The sequence below is a fragment of the Sminthopsis crassicaudata genome, chromosome 2 (genome assembly GCF_048593235.1).
Source record: "Sminthopsis crassicaudata isolate SCR6 chromosome 2, ASM4859323v1, whole genome shotgun sequence".
Taxonomy (NCBI): domain Eukaryota; kingdom Metazoa; phylum Chordata; class Mammalia; order Dasyuromorphia; family Dasyuridae; genus Sminthopsis; species Sminthopsis crassicaudata.
In genome coordinates this window covers 225,991,522-225,997,595 of record NC_133618.1, presented here as the reverse complement: position 1 = coordinate 225,997,595, position 6,074 = coordinate 225,991,522, and positions in this window count along the sequence as shown.

Genomic DNA, 6,074 nt, shown 5'->3' with positions numbered 1-6,074 from the left:
TAGCACTGTTAACTGACAGACGAGTCTCTGCAACAAGTTTCCCACCTGCTTTATTGCAGCCAAAGCAGTAGTTCTCCAGAACTGGTTTCCATCTCAGCCTCTCAAGAATTAGAGCTGCTCAGATGATGAAATTTCTCTTATTCCCATGGGTAGGCTCCCATTAAACACCCACAATTGGGGGAAAGGGAGGTGTGTGATACAATGAATTAGTGAAGTGGTTTGAGACAGAACCAGGAGAAAGTATCAAAAACCCAGAGAGGAGAGTAAAAAAGAATTAACAGTATCAAATGCTAGAGAGAGATAAAGAATGAGGATTGAAAAAAGACCATTAGAAAAGGTAGAAACTCAGCATAGACCTATGCCTCACACCCCATACCAAAATAAGGCCAAAATGCGTACATGATTTGGACATTAAGGATGATACCACTAATCTATACCACAAATTAGGAAAGGAAGGGATAATTTACCAATCAGATCTTTGGAGAAGGGAGGAATTTATGACCAAAAAACTAGAAAACATTATGAAAGGCAAAATGGACAACTCTGATTAAATAGAAAGTTTTTGCACAAACAAAACCAACAGAAACAAAATTAAAAGGGAAATACAAAGCTGGGAAAAATCTTTATAGCCAGTATTTCCGATAAAGGTCTCATTTATAAAATATATAAAAAACTGTGTCAAATTTATAAGAATTCAAGTTACTCCCCAACTGATAAATGGTCAATAGATATGAACAGATAATTTTCAAATGATGAAATTAAAGCCATCTATAGTTATATGAAAAAAATGCTCTAAATCACTTGATTAGAGAAATGAAAATTAAAGCAACTCTGAGATACCACTTCACACGGGTCAGATTGGCTAAGATGATAGGAAAAGATAATGACAAATGTTGGAGGGGATGAGGGAAAACTGGGACATTAATGCATTGTTGGTGGAGTTGTGAACTGAGCTAATCATTCTGGAGTGCAATCTGGAACTATGCCTGAAGGGCTATAAATCTGTGCATACCTTTTGACTCAGTAGTGCCATTACTGGGTCTGTATCCCAAGGAAATAAAGAAGGAAAAAGGGCCCACATGTGCAAAAATATTTGTGTAGCAAAGAATTGGGAAATGAGTAGATGCTCATCACTTGGGGAATGACTAAATAAGTTGTGGTATGTAAAGAGATAATGGAATATTATTGTTCTATAAAAAATGAACAAATTTATTTTAGAAAAGTCTGAAAAGATTTATATGAACTGACATTGAGTGAAACAAGCAGCATCAGGAATACATTGTATATAGTAACAGCAAGAATATTCGATCAACTATGAAAGACTTGGTTCTTTCAGTCATCCAAAGCAATTCCAATGGACTTTGGACAGAAAACACCATTGTCTCCAGAAAAGGAAATAAGTAGACTGAATGTTTGTAAATCAACACTTGCTACATTCACTTGTTTTTTCTGTTATTTTTTCTCTCATGGTTTTTCCCTCTTGGTGATTTTTCTTTCCCAACATGAGTCATAAAGTAATGTGTATTAAAAATAAATTGAAAGGGGCAGCTAGGTGGCTCAGTGGATAGAGCACCAGCCCTGAATTCAGGAGGACCCGAGTTCAAATTTGATCTCAGACACTTAACACTAGCTGTGTGACCCTGGGCAAGTCACTTAACCCCAGCCTTAGGGAAAAAATAAATAAATAAGTAAATAAATAAAATAAATTGAAAAAATAAAAAGCTAAGAGGCTATTAAAAATGGCCTTTAAGACATATCTTTGAAAAGAGCAGTTTTACACAAAGTCAGATCTAAACAATTGGAAAACTATCAAGTGCTCTTGGATAAGTCAAGCAAATAGAATAAAGATGACAATACTACTTAATCTATTTATTTAGTGCTATACAATCAGACTCCCAAGAAACTATTTTACTGACTTAGAAAAAATAACAACAAAATTCATCTGGAAGAACAAAAGGTCAAGAATTTCAAGGGAACTAATGAAAAAAAAAATCAAACGAAGGTGGCCTAGTTGTACCTGATCTAAAACGGTATTATAAAGCAGCAGTCACCAAAACCATTTGGTATTAGCTAAGAAATAGACTAGGTAGGTTCACAGGACAAAATAGTCAATAACTGTAGCAATCTAGTGTTTGACAAACCCAAAGACCCCAGCTTTTGGGATAAGAATTCACTATTTGACAAAAACTGCTGGGAAAATTTTATTTTATTTTATTTTATTTTTCTGAGGCTGGGGTTAAGTGACTTGCCCAGGGTCACACATCTAGAACTGTTAAATGTCTAAGATCACATTTGAACTCGGGTCCTCCTGAATTCAGGGCTGGTGCTCTATGCATTGCGCCACCTAGTTGCCCCCACAAATTTTAAATTAGTATAGCAGAAACTAGGCATTGACCCACACTTAACACTGTACAAGATCAAAATGGGTTCATGATTTAGGCATAAAGAACGAGATTATAAATAAATTAGAGGAACATAGGATAGTTTACGTCTCAGATCTGTGGAAGAGGAAGGAATTTGTGACCAAAGAAGAATTGAGATCATTATTGATCACAAAATATAAAATTTTGGTTATATCAAATTAAAAAGCTTTTGTACAAACAAAACTAATGCAGACAAGATTAGAAGGGAAGCAATATACTGGGAAAACATTTTTACAATTAAAGGTTCTGATAAAAGCCTCATTTCCAAAATATGTAGAGAATTGACTCTAATTTATAAGTAATCAAACCATTCTACAAATGATAAATGGTCAAAAGATATGAACAATTTTCAGATGATGAAATTGAAACTATTTCTTCTCATATGAAACGGTGTTCCAAATCACTATTGATCAGAGAAATGCAAATTAAGACAACTCTGAGATACCGCTACACACCTGTCAGATTGGCTAAGATGACAGGAAAATACAAGGACAAATGTTGGAGGGGATATGGGAAAATTGGGACACTGAAGTATTGTTGGTGGAGTTATGAATGGATCCAACCATTTGAGAGCAATTTGGAACTATATTCAAAAAGTTATCAAATTGTGCATACCTTTTGATCCAGCAATGTTATTACTGGGCTTATATCCCATAGAAATACTAAAGAAGGGAAAGGGACCTATGTGCAAAAATGTTTGTGTCAGCCTTTTTCATAGTGGCTAGAAATTGGAAATTGAATGGATGCCCATTAATTGGAGAATGGTTGAATAAATTGTGGTATATGAATGTTATGGAATATTATTGTTCTATAAGAAACAACCAGCAGGATGAATATAGAGAGGCTTGAAGAGACATATATGAACTGATGCTAAATGAAATGAGCAGAATTAGGAGATGATTATACACTTCAATAACAACACTACATGATGATAAATTCTGATGGACATGGCCCTCTACATTTCTACTCTTTCTGTTATTGTTTGCTTGCATTTTTGTTTTTTTCTTCTCAGGTTATTTGAATCTTCTTTCAAAATCTGATCTTTCTTATGCAACAAGATAACTGTAGAAATATATATATATATATATATATATATATATACATATATTGTATTTAACATATACTTTCACATATTTAACCTGTATGGGACTACCTGCCATCTGGGGGAGGGGGTGGAGGGAAGGAGGGGAAAAGTTGAAACAAGTTTTTGCAAGAGTCAATGTTGAAAAATTACCCATGCATATGTTTTGTATATAAAAAGGTATAATAAAAAATACTATATGAGAATTAATTCTGATAGAAGTGGCTATCTTTGGTAATGAGAGGATCCAAATCAATTCCAATTGATCAGTGATGAACAGAATCAGCTGCACCCAGAGAAAGAACACTGGGAAATGAGTGTGGACCACAACATAACATTTGCATTCTTTCTGTTGTTGTTTGCTTGCATTTTTGTTTTTCTTCTCAGGTTATTTTTACCTTCTAAATCTGATTTTTCTTGTGCAACAAGATAACTGTATAAATATGTGTATCTATATTGTATTTAACATATATTTTAACATGTTTAACATGTATGGGGCTGCCTGCCATCTAGGGGAGGGGGTGGGGGAAGGAGGGGAAAAGTTGGAACATAAGTTTTTGCAAGGGTCAATGTTGAAAAATTACCCAAGCATATGTTTTGTCAATAAAAAGCTATAATAATAAAAAAAAGAGCATAATAAGTCAAAAATCAGATTGCATTAAGTTTGAGAGGAGGTAAAAGCATTTGAATATGGAGTTTAGCTGAAAAGAGTAGAGATATAATTTTAGGTGAAAGAATTTAGTAAAAGCTTTTAAAGGATGAAACATAGATATACTTTTATTTGGCAGGAGGAAGAAATAGTAGAGGAAGAAATTAAAGATCATATAGAGGGGATGAGTGAGGGACCAATCTGCTGGATAAGATGAGGGAATTCTGGGGTCAAATATAAGTAATTGTTGAGAAGAGCCACTTCATTATTAGACTAAAGGGAAAGAGTGAGGAATGATGATAAGAAATTTTGTGATGAAGGTAAGAAGGGCTCATAGCAAATAGGTTTTTTTTCCCCTCAGTAAAATAAAAATTGAAGCCTTCAGAGTTGCAGAGAAAAATGGAAGAAGTGTGAAGAGAGAAGAAAAGAAAATCTTTGGGGAGTGGGAAAATGAGTTAGGGAGTCATAAAAGCATTGCTACAAGGAAAGCCCAATTGCGTTTGGGTAAATTTGAAGTAGAGCTAGGCAGGTCAATTTTGTTATTTCCTTTTGCTCTGTTGAGCAGCAGATAAGAAGCAAAAGCAGTGAATAGTAGAAAAAATCCAGGATTAGGGTTTGACAAAACATGAGGCAATTATAGGAAAGGGAGCAAGTAACTAAAAACTAAAGGACAATTTGGAAATATAGCTAATTAACTATAGGGTTGATTGGAAAACAAGAGAAATGAAGTCACAATAGGGATAATAGCCTCCAAAACATACTGAGGGAGGAAGGAAAGAACTGGAAGTCAGAAGGATGAATAGGGTTAGAAATAAGATATAGGGAGAGAAGAAATGAAAAATTATGGAGGAATATTCATTTTTGTTCAATGGAATACTTGTGGGTAATAGGAGGTCGAAGGTATGACTATCCCTTTAGGTGGCAGACAAGGAGGAGGTAATGGGATCTGGCTGGTTACTATTAGCATAGGAAACGGAGAGTAGAGGAAAATGGTGAGCCAAATATTAAATTCCTTGAGAAAGGAGGACCTGGGGCCCAATAGATATTTTTCTGTTTTCTTTTTTCCCATTACTAACATACCTACCAACTTCCCATAAAAGTTCTTCTTTTTAACAAATAAGAATTGTCAAGTGAAAATTTCACACATTGGCAATATCTAAAAATGTATTTTTCATTATGCAACTCTAATTTATCTAATTTATACTCCGCCAAGAAGTGGGAAGCATGAAATCATTTTTCTGAAGTCATGATTGGTCAATGATTTGATTAAGGTCCTTGAAGTCTTTCAAAGCTAGTAGATAGATTATTGACCATGAAAATTATCTCTCCTTCAATAAAAGAAAAAAAAAAAAAAAAAAAAAAGGGACCATTTCAATGGTCTGGTTCTAATTCCATCTGAAAAGAATATTAAGGTAGAGGTTACCTTGCTAGGAATTTGAGTATTGGAGGGGATTGGTTAGAAAACCCAGGCAAAGAGAAGGTCCCATGGATGTCTCCAGAAGCCATTAATCCCCAGACTAAGTAGCATTTTTTTTCCATTCTATGGCATAAGAACCTTAAACTTCCTTCTCTCACCACTTTCTTAACTCTTTGGGCACAGCCAAAGCTGTAGCAGATAAGGAAAAATCAGCCAAAGAAACCAACATATTGTTGAAAAGAATAGTTACAGATCAGTCTCTATTACTCCTTTTCCCTAAGGAAATCTTAGTCATTTTGGTACTGCTTTTTCTGTGTTATAAGTACAAAGGTAGATATACTATCTTCATCTCTATATAACCTTCTGTAATTGAGCCCTTGATATCTTACAGTCCACACCGTGTTGTTAAAGTATGTGTAGCAATGTTTGGTCTTTATGAGCTAATACCACCCATGTGGTTGTTCTGTTGATTTAACACTAAAGATCTACCAAAAAATGTTTGAA